At 39.7% G+C, this 23,222-nt stretch overlaps 1 long non-coding RNA gene across 1 annotated transcript; it reads right to left on the bottom strand.

The window, feature by feature from the left end:
- Positions 1 to 16,190: 16,190 nt before the first annotated feature.
- LOC121874017 lies at positions 16,191 to 22,803 on the bottom strand. Its single transcript, XR_006090331.1, has 2 exons — positions 19,132 to 22,803; positions 16,191 to 19,095 (listed from the first exon to the last, which is right to left on the bottom strand). It is a non-coding gene; the product is annotated as an uncharacterized LOC121874017 (long non-coding RNA).
- Positions 22,804 to 23,222: the final 419 nt, after the last annotated feature.

The following is a 23,222-nucleotide window of genomic DNA, read 5'->3' as shown; positions in this document are numbered from 1 at the left end:
CAGATTTGACTGATGCTATGCTGTAAATTTGAAAAAAAAAAAAGTTTCTTAAAATAAACTAAATATTAATTGTATAGATATTTAAGGTATATATTGTCGTAAATCTGATAGGGTAATATTTAATGATGGCCATACACTGTCATATAAAATATAAATCAATAATAAAATTAATTACTCGGTGTCACTAGGAACATCATGCCCGCTCACAATTTCTTTCAGCCACAGCCTAGTGCACAAGAGCTTAATACTAACACAAACCAAACAGCAGCAAACATAAACCAAACAAACCTAACTTAAACCAAACCTCACTTAAACACCTTAGGTTAGTTTAGGTTAAGTTAGGTTTGCATTCTACCACACACTAAGTCATAACAGCCACGGTATGACCAAATCAGCCTTGTATTTGCGAAGGTAATTTATTTTCTAACCCTGACTATGCCACATCCAGCTCTAGCAAAAATAAATAAAAAACCAGCCTTGTTTTCCTTGATACTTCTATACTAATTATGAACATTCCAGAAACACCAAATAACTCGACACGTTCCCCCTGTCATTTGTTGCAACCATGAAAAACCAAAACGGTAAAAAAAAAAAAATATGGAAGGTAGAAATGACGCGTTAGTTACAGACCTCTCAAAGGTATTTAATTAGGCTTCCACTTTAAACCAATTAAAATAGTCAACACACACGTTAGGTTTGTTCTAGAGGAGGAACAATTGCTACACCTTGTGATGTTAATACCCCGTGTGTAATTATTCATTATAATAACATAACTACTGCTTTGAGATCATGCACTACTGTGACTAAAGATTAATCACCCTAATACTAACCTAACCTAACCAAATTATTTCATCTTTTTCTTTACTTTCATATTTTTTGTTACAATTTACACATAGTTGAGTCGTTAGATTACACCATTAAAATAAAGAGTAAATATGTGAATCGTAACTGACGTGAATTTTAATACACCTCTGTGGACTTACTAGGAAATATCGTAATGAATGTTTCTATGTAAGGCCATGCATGTGTCCCTTAAGTACTGTGAAATACTCGAAAATTGAATAACTATAGGCCTAGGGGTACAGGAATAGAGTGGGAGAAGTGATAGGGCCAGAGGCATTGAAGGGAAAAAAATTCGGTGGATTTCGAGGTTGATCAGTGAGCCAGGGAATCCATTTACTATACTGACGCAGATGAGGGCAAGGCAGGTTAAAAAAAAATATGGGAATTTCAGTGTATTTTCTGGTGTGTAATTACGCTTGTATGTGATAATTACACACTCAAACTACACACACTACACACACACACACACACACTACGCACACACACACGTACACAGTGAACCTTGACATACATTTCGCTATAAATAATCCTTCTGCTCATTAATTCAATCTCAAAAGTGGCTGTGGGTTTGCTTATAATTTGTAGGGACGTAAGTCAAAATACAAATTAATAACGGGTGCCAGATACTCCACAGACGAACCCTGTGTCCTTGTGAAATACGGAACTACGCGTTTATTAAAGATTTATTTAGGTTAATGATATGTAGGTCACACAATATGACATTAAAAGTATTTGTAAGTTTTTTTTTCACACATTTAGATTCACCTGAAGGTTAAGATTAGGGTTAGTTTAGACAAATTTGGATTAGACACACATACACTTTACACCAGCCTCTAAGATATAAGACGCATCCTACCATTACAAATCTTCCTCTAAAGTGTTCAGTAATGTTCTGAGTCAGCAACTTTTTATCATGTTTGTGGTTATCAAGCTATATATATATATGTGTGTGTGTGTGTAATTAAAGAAGAATTTATTTCTTCACACCTTTTATTCAGATGTTTATCTTCCTCCCTTAAGTTGATACACTGCAAAATAACAATTTAATCTTGGGTTTTGGGATGAAGTAAGGAAACACTGACGCCAACCGCCCTCCATGATGGATGGGAAAGGGAGAAAATGGCGGGGCAGCAGTTCACTCAAATCAAACATTCTTATTATTAAAATAAAGTTATCGGTAATGTTTTAATTTAGGAACAAACTACGTCATGAAATACAAGATCTTGAAGATGGTAAATTTAGTAATTGCGAAGCATGACTTTAAAGAGAACCAAATTAACTAACCCGAATTACCTAGCCCAACTATTTTAACCTATCCAAGTTTTAAAAAAATACCCTAAGATCTTTGGGTTAGGTTGGGAGAGTTTGTTTCATATCTATAAATATTTTAGTGCCGTATTGACAAACGCCGCCGCTATCAACTTAACATTGTACCTCGTGTGTGAATTGTACGTGATGGCAAGTTTATATCTTTTTACTTATTTCATTTACCTTAAAATCTACCAAAAGATGATTGCCAACAGTTGTGATCATCAGATCTGAGAACACCTTGTTCCTGTAACCATTTTACTCAGGTAACCCCCAAGTGACGGCCATTTGAAAGCTCCTGAAGGCGATTGATCTCTCTGCAATGCTTCACAGTCTGTTAGATCTGTCTCTGAATAGCTTAGCGTCATCTGCAAACATTTGTATGGAGGAATGAATATCTAGCATATCCACTATGACTCAATTGAACAACATGGACCCCAGCACACTGCCCTATGGTGCACCGCTTGTCAAGGCTGCACATGGCATCATCGTGCCGCTAATCCAAATACAGTGTCTGCCACCGTAAAAAGAAGTTACCATCTACACCAAGACGCTCTTCCCAGTTTAATTATCAGCCTTTCGCAAGGTACACTGCCAAATGCCTTGATAAGGTCTTGGTGTATATACTGCATATTGTGAATATTACCGCCATGTTCCAGGATCTGTGACCATACATACGTCCAGCAGATGCGTGAAGCAGGAGCGGTCGGGCATAAAACAGTGTAGGCATTCTTTTGAGGCTGTTCCGCTGTAATGCTCCACACTTTACACACAATGTTGGTCAAACTCTCTCACTCGCCTGTAATTATTGGGAATCTTTTGTTCGACCTTATTTCTGCAGAACTAAATATTACGATTTTCTAAAAGCTGTTATACAATTCCTAACAAGCGAAAAGGTTGTTTGCACCCTCTCGTGTTCACAGAGGAAAGAATTCATTTTAATGTTTCTCCATAACTACCGTCTTCCAGTCTCAGAACAGATACACCCAAACATGTCCTTGATCTTGATTGTGAAAGGTGATGGAAAACTTTAGTTTTTTTTTTTTTTTTTTTGACTAAGCTGCGGTTATCACCCATCAATTTCAATTTCAATTGTTTATTCCTTGATAGAGGAAGCGGGATCCTAGTGCTGTCACTAGGTACCCCTGTACAATGACACCAGAAGCATCTGGCAAGTGTGACAAGTATATACAGTATAAATATTATAAAGGGGCTTACTAAAGCCTAAGGAAGGAAGGATGTTCCTTTAACACATAATCAATTATTTACAAAATATCTGGCCAGTATGGGGAGGATCATCGTGTCTCCGTCAGGGGGTCGTGGAGTGGTGGTCCAGCAGGCGTCACGGAAGCGTTGTGTGTGGGGACATCTTAGGAGGTAGTGGATAAGGGTGCGGCTGTCTGGTCTTCTGCATGATGCACAAGAGCGTTGCTCAGGGGGTGCGGGGATACCAATCTCCCAAGCAAAGTCATACCCAATGATGATACGATCACCCGTCTCTAGAACTCTCCGCTCGGTTAAACGCATCCTCGAGGTTCTTCAATTAACAAACATGGTCTTAGGTATATATTTTCCATCTTTTTTTTTCACTTTATGATTCTCTAGGAAGTATCTATATCCTTATCGTTCAGTCAATCAATGTTCCTTTTTCCTCCATCGTCCTGTTGTAACCATTGTAATATTTGAACCTTGGACTGCTCTTATCTTGTATCAAATAATAATTAAATCTGAAGTACAATATCATGGTTCCTGCCAAAGGGGGCCACCATACCACGTTGCTTATGAAGAGGTTCTAAAATCTAGATTGACTCGTAGATGAATATTAAGTAAAATTGCCATAACAAGTTATTTCATTGTTCGCCGCCATAGTGAGTCGTATCTTCAACATGTTGCGGAATAAAAAATTCTCTCTCCGAGTTTCTACAAAAAGAGTAGCGGGGTTATTAAGGTCATTTGTTATACGCGCCAGTACAATAGGAAGACTGCACCTTTCACGGCTGTCTGTTAAAGGTTGCGATGGTGTATATCAGGGCTGTCAGTGGGGGCTGTATGCCAGAGCTGTTAGTCGGGGCTGTATGCCAAAGCTATTAGTGGGAGCTGTATAACAAGACTATCAGTCGGGGCCGTATACCAAAGCTGTTAGTCGGGGCTGTATACCAAAGCTGTCAGTCGGAGCTGTATACCAAAGCTGTTAGTCGGGGCTGTATACCAAAGCTGTCAATCGTGGCTGTATATCAGAGCTGTCAGTCGGGGCTGTATACCAAAGCTGTCAGTCGGAGCTGTATACCAAAACTGTCAGAAATGTGTTATGTAATGGAGGTGTTCACGTTACAATACCCTGAAAGGTATTAGTTGAAGTCACTATAAGGATGATCACTACTAAAGAGCTGACCTTACCTGACATGATGTACCAGGATGAGGATAACAGTGCAGATACTAGCGGCTCCAGAACACGACCTTCTTACGACACCCCATCTGTTCATCTTGTTCACCCTCACCTGGCGTTGTTCACCTTCACCTGGCTTCACCTATCCTCACCTGAAGTTCTTGAAGGAGGAGGAGGAGGAGGAGGAGGAGGAGGAGGAGGAGAAGGGGAAGGAGGCAGTACTTACACTCTAAAATATTCACGCATGACAATATATGATATGAATCTTCCTTTACATGGCATAAGTCGAGAATATCAATTGAATTTTGTCGTCAATTAAATCAGGAGTCCATGCCATTGTGTAAGGTGTTCTATTTATTTCACTTGATTAAGGATATTCAGAGAGGGGAAAGGTGAGAGGTGAGGAAGGGGGTGAGAGGTGAGAGGAAGGGGTGAGAGGAAGGGGGAGAGGGATGGGCTATCACTGTATCACGATGTTGGTGTTTTACGACAGAACGACACCGACTACAACTTGTCCCTTCAGTTGCCACGAGCAGTCTGGCTGCAGCCCTCTGTCGGTAGTCCCCGGCCCTACCTCTACACCCCCCTCCCACTCCCCGTACCTACCTATACCAACCCCCTACTGGCTCTCTCTCTCTCTCTCTCTCTCTCTCTCTCTCTCTCTCTCTCTCTCTCTCACATTATAATCCACTCTCTTCACCTCCATGTTTCCAGTCTCTTCCCTGACTTGGCCTCATTTAAGACTTTTAGACTGGCACTGTGAACTGTGACACCTCCATAGTAATGACCTGAACTAGAACTGTTAGACTGGCACTGTGAACTGTAGCACCTCCATGTTAATTACCTCCAATAATGTATTACACCAGGTCCGTTAACTGTCACTACCAGTCTGTTCCTCTTAAACTGTCACTACCAGTCGACCTATTCATCATCCTCACCGTCAACGGGTTAAGGGTTACCCACTCTTTGCCAGTCCATATTTACCGTGTCTCTGCTGGCGTAAAAATTTCTATTATTTTCATATTTTCCTTTGTTTTTCTCCTTCAATTTTATAAGTCTCATCTAGCCGACCTCCAACCAACACATAAACACAACGACTAAAAAATATCCTGGGCAAAATCGTCATCACATTTCATAAGGACAATCAAAACGTAGACATAAATCATTGTTTTTGTGATGTCAAGCTCGCCGTGGTGTCATGCAAGGAAGAATATATGGAAATACTTCGTCAGACAGAAGGTGGTAGCACAAGGCACAAACGTGAGAACATTACTCGGCTTCAAAATATCCCTAGACAAGATTACCAAGAACCTAACTTTACTTTATCCACTTTTATTCGTTATTTAGTGGTTTGTTTATCCTAAGTTCGTCCATATTTACTTGTTTATCCTAAGTTCGTCCATATTTACTTGTTTATCCTAAGTTCGTCCATATTTACTTGTTTATCCTAAGTTCCTCCATATTTACTTGTTTATCCTAAGTTCCTCCATATTTACTTGTTTATCCTAAGTTCGTCCATATTTACTTGTTTATCCTAAGTTCCTCCATATTTACTTGTTTATCCTAAGTTCGTCCATATTTACTTGTTTATCCTAAGTTCCTCCATATTTACTTGTTTATCCTAAGTTCCTCCATATTTACTTGTTTATCCTAAGTTCCTCCTCATTTACTTGTTTATCCTAAGTTCCTCCATATTTACTTGTTTATCCTAAGTTCCTCCATATTTACTTGTTTATCCTAAGTTCCTCCATATTTACTTGTTTATCCTAATCCATATTTACTTGTTTATCCTAAGTTCGTCCATATTTACTTGTTTACCCTAAGTTCCTCCATATTTACTTGTTTACCCTAAGTTCGTCCATATTTACTTGTTTATCCTAAGTTCCTCCTCATTTACTTGTTTATCCTACAGTTTCCTCATATGTATATACTGTATACACAAGGTCATATAAGACCTTGTGTCCATTCTTAGATTTGCTCAGCACCATCACTCTCGCGGCCATCTCACGTGTCACCCAACGCCCCTAGACACATCCACCATGTAGGTCGCCTCCGTGTACCCTCCCTCTCCATTCCTTCTTCCCTTTCATTTTTCCATTCATCCGCTCATTCTTCCATCCAACCATCCCTTCGTTCTTCCATCTCTCCCTCCCCCTTTCATTCTTCCATTCATCCGTTCATTCTGCCATCCAACCATCCCTTCGTTCTTCCATCTCTCCCTCCCCCTTTCATTCTTCCATTCATCCGTTCATTCTTCCATCCAACCATCCCTTCGTTCTTCCATCTCTCCCTCCCCCTTTCATTCTTTCCTTCCAAAACCCTATTTTCTCCCCTTCTGCCTTTAATCCTCCATCCATTCCTCCCTCCCTTTTTTATTTCAGACTCCTCATAATAATTCTGTATGTCATTATGGAAGACTCGTTAATTTCGTGCTTTAATAATAAAATAGATGTGGTCTTAGTTCTATACTTACGAGGAAAATTTAACTTTACGAACGTTTTAAGAATGCAAGAATTTATTTGAATGACTAGTGGTCAGTACTAATATTTCTTGTTGAAATTTAATATGCTATTGTCTTCATATCTGGTTTAAGTATGTCGTATATCACTGTAATACGCTATGTATATTGCTCACAATAAACTCAGGCGTCTGGAATATTACATTACTCGTCTTCAAACTGATTTACAGAATGTCATTATGTTGGATGTTTTTACAGACGTGCTGCACAGTGACTGGTGTTACGAAATATACTACGTACTGTAAAGGCTCGCTATGTCTTTCATTATTCTTTAAAGCAGACGACCTGAACCTTACCTAACCTAATTCAACGATCTGAAGTAACTGTAATAACGTCCTGATAAGTTTAACCGATTCATGTCCTTTTATTGTACATATTTTAGCGGGCCTGTTCGCGGTAATATCTTAAGCATTAACCATTTATGAGAGAAACACGTGCTAGGACATTGAAATTTACATTGCAAGCCATAATGTCTCGAAAAGTAATCAATAAAACAAACGCCCACTCGATAAAACAGTATTGGGATATCAAAACCAGTCAGAAATATTCTCCAAGTGATAATTAAATGTCAAATTAAAAGAATAATCATTATCCAAGTATAATATATTTTTTTAAAGAATGGAATATTATTGACCACTGTTCAGGTGTCAATTAGAAAGATCGTTTTTTTGTTTTTTTGTTTTTTACGGGGAATAGCCCACCCGGGCACAGGTCATCGACCCACAATAGGGCCTTGAGAGCGAAAAAAATATGAATAAAAATAAATTAAAAATAGAAAAGGAAAAGGTTATATTTATCTACACCAGCGTTTTAAAGTGAGCCATATTGTATGAGTATGGAAACACGGAAGATGGCAGAGCATTCCACAGTTTGGCTGTGTGAGGAAAGAAGGAGGTACTATAACGGGTTATTCTCGTGTGACCGACATCCACGGAGAAACGGTGGGCACCGCGGGCAAGACGAGTGTTACGAGCCCACGGCCTTGCCGGCGGTACACAGGATGCCAAATCCACCGAACATTGCCCGTTAAAGTACTTGTAAAGGACGCTATCATCCTCCCAATTTCTGAAACAAATATGTTAGGCCTCACCATTTCCTCCAATATGTCATGGAAGCCACACATCCTCAACATTGCTAAAGCTGCCTCCCGAAAGCTGGGAATGCTGTACAGGTGCCGTAGCTACTTCACTCCTGAACAGTTGCTTCAAGTATATAAGGGATTCATTCGTCCTAACTTGGAGTACTGCTCTCATGTCTGGGGTGGCTCTTCTTCTGTCCAACTATTAGATAGGGTGGAATCAAAGGCATTTCGTCTTATTAACTCTCCTCCTTTAGTCGACAATCTCTCTTCCCTTTCTCTTCACCACAATGTTGCTTCACTCTCTCTCTCTTTTACATGTACTTTAACGGGCAATGTTCAGTGGATTTGGCATCCTGTGTACCGCCGGCAAGGCCGTGGGTTCGTAACACACGTCTTGCCCGCGGTGCCCACCATTTCTCTGTGGATGTCGGTCACACTAGAATAACCCGTTATAGTACCTCCTTCTTTCCTCACACAGCCAAACTGTGGAATGCTCTGCCTTCTTCTGTGTTTCCATGCTCTTTCAATCTGTCTCACTTTAAAAAGCTGGTTTTCCGGCATCTTCGTGGTGTTGTAGTGGACTTCTCCCCTACAACTGCGTAGCGGCGTCACCAGCTGCTACCATCTTCCCTAGCAACCAAGCGAGGGGCGACAGCAGATGTTACCGTATCTTAGCAACGGAACCAAAGACCGGCGTCTTTCTCGGGTTTTCCCAACATGACTCATAGAGGACTCACGGCTGCTGGGTATATAAGCTCTGTCTCTCCATTGAGATTTATTCTGGCCATTCTTCTTGAACACGCAACACCTCCTCCAGCAAACTCCACGCTGTCCAGCATTCATTCAACCAGGAAGCCAGCAACAGGCAACATCTTCTCTAACGAAGCTCCTGCACATCTACCTCCTTCAACACGCTACTCACCGAACGTCTCTACTGAGCAGCCCCTCACCACACGGCACCTCCAGCACCAGACTGTCTATCATATAACTTATATTATACAAGAAAACCACCTTAGAGTTTCCATCCATCCTGAGTGCTAGACAACATTATACCACGAATTCCTACAGTGTAGATTAATACAGTATAACCTTTTTTTCTATATTTACAATTTCTTTCCGTTCTTTTTTTTTCGTCCCCCAGGCTCCGTTGTGGGTCGTTTGACCTGTGCCCGGGTGGGCTAATTCCCGTAAAAAAAAAAAAAAAAAAACATTGCGGCGAAGAAAAGGGTAAGAAAGATTATCAACTAAAGGAGGAGAGTTAATAAGACGAAATGCCTTTGATTCCAGTTGGACAGAAGAGCCACCCCAGATGTGAGAGCAGTACTCCAAGTGAGGACGAATGAATCCCTTATATAATTGAAGAAACTGCTCAGGAGTGAAGTAACTACGGCATCTGTACAGCATTCCCAGCTTTCGGGAGGCAGCTTCAGCAATGTTGAGGATGTGTGGCTTCCATGACATATTAGAGGAAATGGTGAGGCCTAGCATATCTATTTTAGAATTTGGCAGAATGATAGCGTCCTGAAATGTGATTGGTGGGAGATCATCCAATTTGGAAAGTGTAATTGGTAAATATTAAGTTTTATTACTATTGAATTTAACCAAGTTTCTACCTCCCTGTAATCGCTCAAAGGAGCGATTTTGGTTTGTGCAGGACAATAAGACCCTTGTCGTTGACGCGATGAGTATAATTCGGTCAAAACCTGTTAAATACAACTCACATATAACAACTGTTGGTACATCAGGACACAGTTTGAATAATACGATCAATATACAGTACATAATTACACTTATTAAAGTTATTGAGAGTTCTCAGAGGATTCAACAGTTCACAATCACACTCACGTTTTGGGGTCTAGGGTTAGACCAACGAGAACAAATATAATGTCCTGCAGAAAGATATTGACTGACGAGAATCAAGAGGCCTTTACATTAGAAGGCGATAGACTGTCCCTCAGGCAGTCACACAGCTGCTACCAGCTCCATCTCGCTTCGTAAGCTATTCTGAGTTGTAAACAGTTTTTTCACTTCACATGTGGCCGGCGCGCACAATTGCAAATGGCAATAACACTCCCCATTCGGAGATGCTGCACAGATCCGCATTGATGATATCAGCTCTAGAAACAGATCTAGTTTGAGAGTTAGGGGGAAGGGGAAAATGTGAAGAGAAAAGAGTAGAATCACCAGCGTAAGAATGGATAGAATTAGTTGTAGTGTGAAGTAAATCATTGATGAAAAGAAGGAAGAGAGTAGGTGAAAGAACAGAGCCCAGAGGGACACCACTACTGGTAGAAAAAGAGTGAGAGGATCGATCCCTCGACAACAACTGCCATGGATCGGTTCTCAAGGAAGCTGGAGATTAGAAAACAAAGTGGGGGAGAGAAACAACAAGAGGGAAGCATAGAAAGCAAAGACTTGTGCTATACTCTGTCAAATGCTTTGGAGATGTCGAGGGCCACGACGAAAGTTTCCCCATAATCCCTAAGAGAGGATGACCAAAGATGGGTGCAGTAGGAGAGCAGATCACCAGTAGATCTCGCCTGGTGAAAGCCATACTGGTGATCCGACAAAAGAGAATGGCGTTCAAGGTGACGGAGAAAATGGGAGTTCAAGATAGTTTCGAAAATCTTAGAGAGGTGAAATTACGTGCAGTATATTTTTACCTTTTTACCTTGATTCATTATTTGTATACATAGTAGCTACTACATGTATTACTTGGAACGTTATATAGTCTTATTTTGATATATGTATGTATGCATGTATGTATGAACTTCCTGTATAGTAGCGGTAATAGTATAGATCTTTGATAGTTTAATTAGGGTTAAATCATCTACCATAAAGATTCAGTGTTCATTGCGATAAGGAAGTATTATATTGTCAAGACTAATACAAGGTTATGTTGTGATGTTTAGGTTGGGGTTGTCATGTTATATAGTATTCATTTAGTCACGCTAAGTTAGGACAAGTCTTGTGCAGTTAGTCTATTGTGTTGTAGGTACTGTTTAGTGTTGTGAGGTGTTGTAGGTACTGTGTAGTGTTGTGAGGTGTTGTAGGTACTGTGTGGTGTTGTGAGGTGTTGTAGGTACTGTGTGGTGTTGTGAGGTGTTGTAGTAGTGTTGGGTGATGTTGATGTTATAGTTGTGTGTTGTGAGGTGTTGTAGGTACTGTGTGGTGTTGTGAGGTGTTGTAGGTACTGTGTAGTGTTGTGAGGTGTTGTAGGTACTGTGTGGTGTTGTGAGGTGTTGTAGTAGTGTTGGGTGATGTTGATGTTATAGTTGTGTGTTGTGAGTTGTTGTAGGTACTGTGTGGTGTTGTGAGGTGTTGTAGTAGTGTTGGGTGATGTTGATGTTATAGTTGTGTGTCAGGGGAGGTGTCAGGGTACTGTGTAGTGTTGTGAGGTGTTGTAGGTACTGTGTGGTGTTGTGAGGTGTTGTAGGTACTGTGTGGTGTTGTGAGGTGTTGTAGGTACTGTGTAGTGTTGTGAGGTGTTGTAGGTACTGTGTAGTGTTGTGAGGTGTTGTAGGTACTGTGTGGTGTTGTGAGGTGTTGTAGGTACTGTGTAGTGTTGTGAGGTGTTGAGGTGTTGTAGGTGTACCTCTGTGGTGTTGTGGAGGTGTTGTGGCAGTGTTGGGGTGATGTTGGATGTTATAGTTGTGTGTTGAGGTGTTGTAGGGTACTGTGTGGTGTTGTGAGGTGTTGTAGGTACTGGGGTGGTGTTGTGGAGGTGTTGTAGGTACCAGTGGTGTTGAGGTGCTGTAGGTACTGGTGTGGTGTTGTGGAGGTGTCAGGTACTGTGTGGTGTTGTGAGGTGTTGTAGGTACTGTGGTGTTGTGAGGTGTTGTAGGTACTTGTAGTGTTGTGAGGTGTGTTGAGGTACTGTGTGGTGTTGAGGTGTTGTAGGTACTGTGTGGTGTTGTGAGGTGTTGTAGGTACTGTGGTGTTGTGGGAGGTGTTGTAGGTACTGTGTGGTGTTGAGGTGTTGTAGGTACTGTGTAGTGTTGTGAGGTGTTGTAGGTACTGTGTAGTGTTGTGAGGTGTTGTAGGTACTGTGTGGTGTTGTGAGGTGTTGTAGGTACTGTGTAGTGTTGTGAGGTGTTGTAGGTACTGTGTGGTGTTGTGAGGTGTTGTAGGTACTGTGTGGTGTTGTGAGGTGTTGTAGTAGTGTTGGGTGATGTTGATGTTATAGTTGTGTGTTGTGAGTTGTTGTAGGTACTGTGTGGTGTTGTAGTAAGTGTTGGGTGATGTTGATGTTATAGTTGTGAGTTGTTGTGAGGTGTTATAGTTGTGTGATGTTACAGGTGATGTGTATGTGAGGAAATGTATCAATGAAATTATCCACTGTACCAATTGTGTTGTGTATCATTATTATTAAAAACTATTATTATTTTTATTATTATTATTATTATTATTATTATTATTATTATTATTACAGCAGTGAGTAAAGTCATTGGGTCCATGCAGCCACTGGAAACATCTGGGAACTTGAATATACACGTGTATGGCTGACAGATGGCTGGGTCAGGTACCGCACACCAGCTGCCAGCGTGAGGAGTGACGGCTCGCCTATTGGGGGTGAGGGCGGACAGCCATGAGTCACAGTAGGTCAGTATAGTAGTTAGCGTGATTTACCGTGAATTAGTGTAGGTCATGAAGGGTCAGGAGAGGTCAGGTTGCCATGGTAACAACCAGCGATAACGAGGTGATGGCGGGTCTTCCTCCCTGGGGAAATGGTGACACTGGACACTTGCCTGGTGGTGGGGTGACCTTGTACCGTGCTGCCTCCCTCCCTTCCTTCCCCTCTCCCCCACAGTGTTGTGATGTGTGCAGGTGTAGGCGTTGTGTGGTGCTGGCTGGTGTTGTTGATGGTGTTGTAGGTGTGGTGCTGGATGGTGTTGTAAGCGTTGTGTGGTGTTGTAGAGGCTGTGTCATTTTGTTGTTTTGATGTGTATGTGTGTATGAAATGTAATAACTCACAACAACAACCAAAATAATAACAAATACACACAGAGGAGAGAATTTGTTGTACCTTCTCAATATATAACAATAAAGTGCATTTCTCGTGACGCACCATCGCCAAGCTTGACAACATTGGCGTGGGTTGATGGTGACGGAATAAGCTGACATCTTTTATTAATCCGCGCCAGACCTTGATAGAGAAATGAATACTAACACTGAGCACCTGTGCCCCCCCAACCCCCCACCTCCCACCCTTCATCCTCCCTGAAAAACACACACACACACCTCCAGCACAAGCCATCATCAAGGTCTTGTAGTCACCTGAAGATTAGACACCCATAGCTTATTTGACCTCGGATCACCTGATGATTAGACCCCCGATCTTATTTCACCCTAACGCTAACCTAACCTAACCATAAACTAACGTGTTCCTAACTTAACCAACGCTATCTTAACCTAATCGAACTTAACCCACAAGTAGTAGTAAGGTATTATAATAATCAGAGGAAATATACTTGGCAAGAATTAGTTTTAATATGCGCCCTCCCCCCAATCTGTTGTCCCATGAATCACACAGATGTAAGAGAAATAAAAGACAATAATATAGGTGTGTGAAAGGTGGAGGAGGAGGGTCAATAGAGGAGCGTGTTGTGGCAGCCTCACCAACACTTACCTGAAGGTGATGGTCCTTTGGGAGTGGTACATCACACACACACACACACACCCACCCCTCACTGAATTCAGATAGAAACCAGCTTTAGCGTCACGTAACTACCTGCCAGTCTCCCGTTTTTCTTCCTTTATATGGACAACAATGAGTTAAGATTATTACTCTAACCTCTTCACCACTTGTTGCTTCGTTAGCTAGTTGGGCATCCGGTTTGTTCTATTACACACCGCTGGCAGGTACTGAATATGTTTACGAGCTCTGTTACACACTGTTGACAAGTACTATACTACACACCCTGGGCTCTTGAATGTAACTGAACTCGCGCTGGTGTTCAAGTTTTTTCTTTGGTCATTTACTTTTATCCTCTTCACCACTGATCGACTCGTTAGCTGCATGGGCGATCGGTCACGTCTCTGTCACGCACTGTTAGGAAGTACTGGGCCTGCACCGGCTACTGAATGTACCTGAACCCGCTCCAGTGTTGGTTAAGTCTTGTCTTGAAAGAGCTCTCACTTGGTGTAGTCACAAAATTTCTCTGGTAGGTTATTACAAATACTTAAAATTTAATTTAAGTCTTTTAATAACCCCAATATTATACAAAGTTTCGCTATATCAATATTAAGTGTACCTGCATCTGTATTTGTATCTGTACCTGTATTTATATCTGTACCTGTATTTATATCTATCCTATTGCTACGAATGCACTTTGCCCTCTTTAACATTTAATTACTAGACACTAGATAGTAATATGTTTCGTTTGTATTTCATAAGAGGTGTGTGTGCGTTCCTACCTCACCCTCAACCACGGCCAACACACTGTAGAGGAGGTAGCCACAACACTAACCCATATTACTCATAGCAGCATAACTCAAATTAACTCACCGTACAACCTTACATAAAACAACCCTTAGAGACAACTTGTTTATGTTCATTTATCACCGGAGTCAAAATTTGTCTGGAGTTTGTGATTAATTACCAACCGTCACTTAAAAAAATACTGTTTGAGGAATTGCCGTCTTAAATATGACATGAGTCAACATAACCACAAGGGTCGATCATTAATATTACAGAGTAGTTTTCTATTGACTGGCAGGTGAGGTAGGAATGATGCAGATAGATAGATAGGTACATAGATAGATAGTATTGAACAACTCTTCTCTGTGTACTGAGGTAATAAATATAATAAAGTGGACAATTAAGTGGATTTTAATCATTACTTGTGGAGATATTTACACTTAAGGTTTTAGGGGAACTAATTTGTTTCAATAATAAGATTTTTAATTATATCACTGTACTTATGTATAGAAGTTGAGGGGATGTATAATCTTTATTTATTATTTCTCTTTTATTAGGTAACTAGACATTCAGGGGAGTGAGTCTGGTCTTTTTTGTCCAGGGTTAACACAGAACACTGGAGTACCCTGAGAAAACCTGCCATGATTGGTTGTCACACTGGATAACTGGTGCAGTGTACTCAGAGAAGTCAAAATTATCAAATGAAGAGTAAAATGGTAAAAAAAAAAAGTCACTAGGTTAAAGAGAGGGGGTTAGGTTAGGTCAATGGTTACCGGTATACTCCTTGGTGTGCCTGGTGGACCATCAGATAAAGATTAGGTTTTCAGTGGGTTAGGTTGGCCGGGCCCCCTCCCCTCAACCTAGTGACATTTTTTGTGCCATTTTACTCTTAACTTCATAATTGTGACATGTTTACCTACGTTCTAGGTAGCACCATTCTTACATCTGATCCAGGCCAGGGATTGAAACCAGGACACAACTGTGAGAGGCATGTACCATAATGCTGTACCAATAACACTAACACTAGTCATTCCATTAATCATATAATACTACATGTTAACCCTTCACTACTGGACATCACTTTTATTATTTCATTAGGATAAGAGAAACAACTTTTAGACTATTCATAAACTTTATTTGTATATTCTCATATAAATACAGGTATCACTCCCATGCATCAGCGAACCCCAAAACTTGGTGCTAACAAACTCAAGAGACGGACGTGGAGGTGAAGGTGAAACAGAAGACTGTATTAAGGCAAGTCAGAGTGAAGTAAAGCTACCAGAGCTGACAGTGGATGTTACGGCTGACTGTCTGTCCTACAGTGAACTTTATTGTCTTTTGTTTATTTAACCTCTTGCCCAACTGTAGATGCCCAACACCATAATGCCCCTTCACTGCTAGTAACAGTATGAGCAAAGGTGTTATAGTTTATACTCCGTTATGTGTTCACTCCTCCATTCTGTTAAACACAAGCAAAATATTTCACCATCAAATTTATTCATATAAGATTTTGTGCCACATTTGTATAGCATACACAGATTATATATATATATATATATATATATATATATATATATATATATATATATATATATATATATATATATATATATATATATTTTTCTTTATATGTCAGTGCTATTAATCCTTTTCTCACCATGCACATAAATGACTCGGCCACTTTAGTGGAATATTATAGAATTTTGGTCTAACTTGATTTAATGTCTAATTTGTCAAAATTATATTGTTGAAATAAAATATGATAAGTTAATGGTGTAACCAGAAGGCAACTCACAAATACATAATTATGACCTTTAAGACGTTCTTCAAAAGGTTGGTTTTTGTTATATTCCCTGTATAAGGCAGTAATGCCAGTACATCTTCAACCTTCTCATTGTTAAGCATTGTCTATGTTTCAGGCTCAGCCATCTATTTTTTCCAGTTGTGTGGCCTCTTCAGCAGAGAGCCCGTGTGTGTTCAGTTTACAGTGGTCCCTCTCTTCCCCACTCAGCCAAAATACACTTCACTCAATGCCTGATGGGGGTAAAGAGCTGTGGGAGTGGCGAGTACTTTCCTGATAATCTTTTTCATGTTCCCCGTATTGTTGACATTGAAGCTGACCAATTTAGCCGCCCCCCAAAAATCCCTAGTTAGCCTTCCAAATTCTGCCGATTGGATTAAAAGAAATATCGTAGGGTGGCTACGCATTATTCCTGTCCGTCACTGAAAAGTATACATTACTGCACTAACTTTCCATAAGAATAAAACAATGGCAATTTCTTGGTCTCTTCAAACCCTCACACTGAAGGCTTTTAATTCATGTTTCTAGTCACCATCTTTATCACTTAACCCTACAGCTGGTAAAAGCCAATAAAGTGGTCCGCAATTAAGGCCGTGATAAGCCAAGTGATGTGTTTATAGACTGTGTCCTATAGGTCTCCAGGTCCCCTACACCTCACCACACACACAGTCATTATGGAGGAAGTACCGGTATGTTGGTCTCCATCTCCCAGCGACCCAGAACGGTCACACGGTACAAAAGCTCTTCACTACACTTAACCCAACCCGGTAAATTATTTATTCTTTCACATCTTTAAAGTTCCTCCTCTCTCAACCAGTGGATCTTATATCACTGGCACTTGGCAAATGATACTTCCCAAAGTAATAATCACCAACTATTTCCACACAAAGGAGAGTCACCAGTCAACATCAGTGCTCCAGAATTAAACTGAGAAATTTAGCATAATACGAAGATCATGTAATGGAAGCAGATACAGTAACATTAGCGTGTAGTGTATAAGAATATGTGAAGATGGGAGAGTTGCTTTGAGGAAGAAGAGAACATGTGTGTGTGTGTGTGGGGGGGAAGGAGAAGTTCACACGAGTCAGCAGATAGTTGAGAGGAAAATAATAACACAGATGAGATAATGGGTATGTGTGAGGAACTATGTCGAGGTTGAAAGTGATGCAAGAGTTGAATCACCAAGTCAATTGCAGTGTGAATGTGAGGAGAAAAAAAAAAAAAGCGATGAATAACTGTGAGAATGAAAATATTTAGTATGATAAGTGTTTCCATGTGGGTTACTGAGACAAAAGTGATCTATCTAAAGGCAAATATTTGTTAAAAACGGCACCAACATACAAAAGTTATACAGTCATTTCTATCATCTAACTCCTTATAGCCATAGCTAACAGTCACTCTTAATAGCATAATATAAAACCTTTACTGTACATGTATGGTCATTTTTTATATAACCTAAGCCTGTCACTGTTGTGTGTCTCGAGACTACCTCGTATCGGTAACGTGCGACAACCTTCCATAATATCAGTACATTGTGCACCTATTGATACTTCACTTGAACAATATGGTGGAATACCCTTGTTCATATCCATCTATTATCAGTATAGTTCCTCAGACATCAAGTATCTTACACACACACACACACACATCACAGGTTATAGGTGGTAATGGTATGAAGAACTTGTTAATATGCACTTGAATGGAGATGATATCAAGAGACAGATTCCACAAGAGATTATGACCTGTTCTGTGGTGATGGAGAGGGGTCAGGAGGATAGATCTTCATAGTTCAATATACAAACACTGCCAAGACATAACCACACTCGCTCATATTAGTGTACTTGCATTCTAGTTAAGTATGTGTGCTTTATCAAACAATATGTATAGAATTTTTTTTTTTTTTTACATTTTTCAGTATTAGACAGACAGTATTTCTCTACAAAAGCCTTAAATATCCATATGTTAACCTCTGGTATTTGTGATCTTATTAAAAGAGATATTGGATGCATTTTCTTCCCTACAATTTATATAAACCAATTTTGTGTTATATAAGCAAAAGCTTTTTTCTAACAAGATTATTTTCAACTATTTGTTTATAAGATTGATATTTTTAAATATTTCACAAAGAATTTAATACTGTACTTTGAAAATCTCCAAGTTCTCAATTTATGTTTATAATCTCTAGAAAAAACAGCATCTTGACTCTTGCTTTGAATCTAAATAACATACTGTACAGGGTCTCTATTATAACCCAGAGCTGGAGAGAGAAGCTTTAATGTAGGTGGCGTTGATATTTTACAGCTGTGAATCCTAAGCAAAGTACAGCTGTCCCTTAACACTCTACCTACCACCCACTTCATCCCCCCCTGAGAGAGGCTACCTGAACCGGGCCGTATGTCAGGGAGTGTGTCAGGCTGGACTAGGGTCGCAACAACACTCTGACTTCTTGAATGGACGTTTGGGCTGGTTCACATTGTTCCTAAACCCAGATTATCCTTCACATCTTGTAGTATTCTTAACCCCTAAATCTTATTCAGTCTCAGAATTAAACCTGTATTAATACATTATTTAGGAACTGTAGTTTGTCCTAATTGTTGAATAATTTACAGGATTTTTAAGCCTCTACACTGCTTCCTTCACCCCCCCAGACTCTTATAGTGAGAACCCTGATAGACACATTATATTTCTTCACAGTACAAGCAGTTGTGACCATGACCTACTCCTCGACCATGACCTACTCCTCAACCATAACCTACTCCTCGACCATGACCTACTCCTCAACCATGACCTACTCCTCGACCATGACCTACTCCTCGACCATGACCTCCTCGACCATGACCTACTCCTCGACCATGACCTACTCCTCGACCATGACCTACTCCTCGACCATGACCTACTCCTCGACCATGACCTACTACTCGACCATGACCTACTCCTCAAGCCCAATAATCACAGCAACAAGAAAAAAATTAAATAAAAAGAGTTAACAACAATATGTTTTAAATGCTAATTATGAACACCTTAATAATTTACAACATTTACAATACATTACTGTACACATGCTCCTTGAAGTCTAGTTTTAGTATTACACAGCTATTATCCTCAGGTAAAACACACACATTGCCCTATTCATTTATTGGTCAAACAATATAAAACTTTGATAAATTTATTAACAAGTTTAAAAAAAGTATTCATTTGTTGTATGCTGTTGCCTCTCTAGATCAGTCACCACAAATAATCAATTAGAATTCCTTATATTTTAAGTGTAAAAAAATTTTCAAATTTATAAATACATTTGTCTATGATAACACACATTTCAACATCTTAAATCAGACCTAAACATTGTTGAAATAATACAAACCTATGGAGAAGACAATCGTTTATCCTAGCCAGCCTGTCTCTGGATAATGGAAAATATAAATTTGTTTGATTACACTCAGTAATTGAGAACAAGGGGTCCAAGAGCAATGAAAAGTAAAGGTCACTTAAGTGTTGCAGACCCAATGCCTCTCCTGGGCTTTCAAAAAGAGGCAGTGGTGTTCGGTACAGTACCCTGTTTTAGCGAGTGAGGAGACGAGAGTGTTGACGGGGAGGAAGGACTCGGACATTGTAGATATTAATATGAAGAAACAAAAAAAAATTGAATTTAATCTTATTTACTGTAGTATATAAAAGTATTGCTTCATTACTGACTATATAACTAAAACCAAGCCTTTTTGACTATAGATTTATAGCCAACAACTGGAACATTAAAGTCTAGCTACAATGCCTTAAACATTTTGCAGTTTTAATATGATGTGTAAATGCATGAAATCCAGGACCACAGAATTACCTCAGTGAGACGTAGAGTAGGAAATGGTTCGACATGGATAGCGGTCTGTAGAAGACAAGTGGGAAGCTCATATAAAAAAGAAGCCTATTGTGGCCTCTATAAGACAGACCATTTCATAAACAAGAAACAACCACCACCACCACCACGGTTTACATCTTCCAACATCTCGGTTCTTTCCTGATGTCTTTCTCTAACTTGTGGAATCCATTGCCATCAAGTGTTGTTGACCCACTGACACATGATGCACCATTTAAAAATCTTAATACTGTAATAAAAAAAAGAAGTTAAAATGTCATACACCACCAAATTATTATTTTTTTCTAAAAGCACAAATTATAATCTACAAATCATTACAATTTAGCGGTCATATTATGCTTTTACAGTTTGGAGGAGGTGCAGTTAGGGTGCCAGAGAGAGTCAGCACAAACACAATGTACCAAGACAGAAGCAGTTTTAAGTACAAAAGACTGTTAGTATCTAAAATAATAAGTGTTCTTAACTGGGTTTTTTTTCCTATTACACTTGACAAATTATTATTTATTATGATTACACAACTTTGGATATGTAGCTAAAAATATTGACAGATGACAGTGAACTGGAATCACTCAAGAGACTCACCTACCAGCAGACTTGATTACCACCATGAAGCTCACATAAGCGTAGTTTGCCTTTATATAAATTTGGCCCTCGTACAGTACCACATAACAGGGACCGACCTCATACTTTGGTAAGATCTTGAATAAGGAATCACACGGACTCATCGCCACACCTCCACCATGTCAGGGGCTCAGAGCAATAGTATACTGTTATCTCAGTCCAACACAAGCCACAACATTGTAGTATTTTGAGTTTCATATCTAACCTGTATTTTCCCATCGTCAGAGAATGTTATTTTTGAAACACGTCTGAATTTTGTCATTTTCAGATGGGTACTTGAACGGCGTGCAGTATATCCCACCTAAAGTGATATCAGGTAATTATGATCAAACCATTGCACAAGTTCCCTGGACATATTAGTTTATTGCAGCAGTTATCTGGATGAGCACACTATCCCATGATTTGCTCAAGGAAATAGGGCAGGGGTCACTTTTACATTAATATTTCCCTTTAGTCTTAATTTAGCTCAAGTTGCACCTTTTTCAAATAAAAACAAAATATACTAGCTTTTGAAAAATTGTTTCATTACTTATGTTTCTTTTGCTTCTGGTTTTTATAATTCCACCATAACATCAACACGTCAAAGAGACGGATCTCTCTCCCTAATGTAAACGAGTGTTTTAAAATATTAACAATATCTAAAATGAATGAAAACAAAATACACACATATAAACTTGTAAACAAACATATTCAACAAGTAAAAGAACCTGCGTACCACACTTCCTCCCCGGACAGGTAAAATATATTGTATACTTAAAGAGCTAAGAAATAATTGTAATGAACGAGTAAGAGTTGTGGTGCATAATGTAACACTTGTCACTGTGAACCATTGACACATATACAGTATTGAACTATACACTTGTTTGTACTCTTTGAGAACCTGAGTGTTGAATGATGTGAGTTGTTCCCTTCTCCTTCCACGACCTGTGTACATAGTGTGTTATGATGTACTACAGTGTATATTTTATCTTGTATTGGTGCATCAGTGTAGATCACGTCCTGTAATGATGTAGTGTACCGGTGTGTACATCATGTTCTGTAATGATGTACTATACTGTGTCCTGCTATAGTGTACCAGTGTACATTTTACCCTGTACCTGTATTGGTGTACCAGTCACTCAAAAAACTATCTATACAAAATTGTGTTGAAAAAATATGACACAATGGATGAAGAATTTTGACAACCCTACGGAGACAACAGGAGTCACAGTGTTCATTCTGGAATTCATCGACACAACCCACAACCCCCCCATATTAGAGATAGTTTTATGCGTGACTGTACATCACACGTCACTGTCACAATCTCGATGGTATATTAAAACAATTAAAAATACTTAGGATGACATAATCAAGAGTGTCGTTGTGTAACTCTTACCCCAAAGGTTGCATCTGGTCCCAGGTTTATTTTCTGTAGCCCACCAAAGACCATTTAAAATTAAGTAAAACTAAGAATGATTAACAATCCCCATCTGCTGTGATTGTTCCCTAACATACATCATCAAGCTTCATAAAATGGTCAACAGCTGAAAAAAGATTGTATTTCCCTCATCTAGACGACTTAATTTTTACTTCACACATCAAATTGTTTTTGAAGAGCTTATTATTTAATTTAACGAAGGACATTTTCAGGATGTAATTGTTTTTAGTCGTTATTTAGGCAAAAATGACGGAAATTTATTTCACTCGTCGTCCCCTGCTGCCTTTAAGAACACTTTTATACTCAAAAATCATCTTCACCAATCTGTCATTTCTTTAGTATGGCTGTACAGTACCATATCTCTTCACTTTTATCACAGTCAGGGAGTCCTTGAAAATATAACAGCAGTCCTTTCATCACTAACTGTTATGTATTATGTGTGTGTGTGTGTCCAACTATGTTGGACTGGCCATGTTACCCGCATAGATGACTGTAGACTGCCAAAGCAGCTACTTTACAGTCACCTAACGAATAGTAAACGTAACGCTGGCGGGCAACTGAAGAGGTATAAGGATAATCTTAAGACAAACCTGAAAAAGAGCCAAATCGACCTGGGAGACGATTACACACCGTAACGCTTGGAGGAGCACCACACGAGAAGGTATCAATACTTTCAATTTAGCCCAACTGCAAACCGAGGCAAACAAGCGCCGGAAAGACGCTGCCGCCGCCCCTCCCACACTAGATGTAGCCCTCCACACATGCAACATCCGTAGACGGCACTGACGACCCAGTATTGGCCTCTCGGGTGACCTCAGAGCTCACCAACAAAGGTGACCTCCTTAATGGCTGGATGATCGTCATACTCGATTCCAAGTGATAGCAAAGTAGTAGTTTGTGTGTGTGTGTGTGTGTGTGATTCTTATTTCCAGTGGATACTTTTTTTCCAATATTT

Source organism: Homarus americanus, unplaced genomic scaffold, assembly GCF_018991925.1.
Source record: "Homarus americanus isolate GMGI-L3 unplaced genomic scaffold, GMGI_Hamer_2.0 scaffold55640, whole genome shotgun sequence".
Classification (NCBI taxonomy): Eukaryota; Metazoa; Arthropoda; class Malacostraca; order Decapoda; family Nephropidae; genus Homarus; species Homarus americanus.
This window is presented reverse-complemented; position numbering and strand designations above follow the sequence as displayed.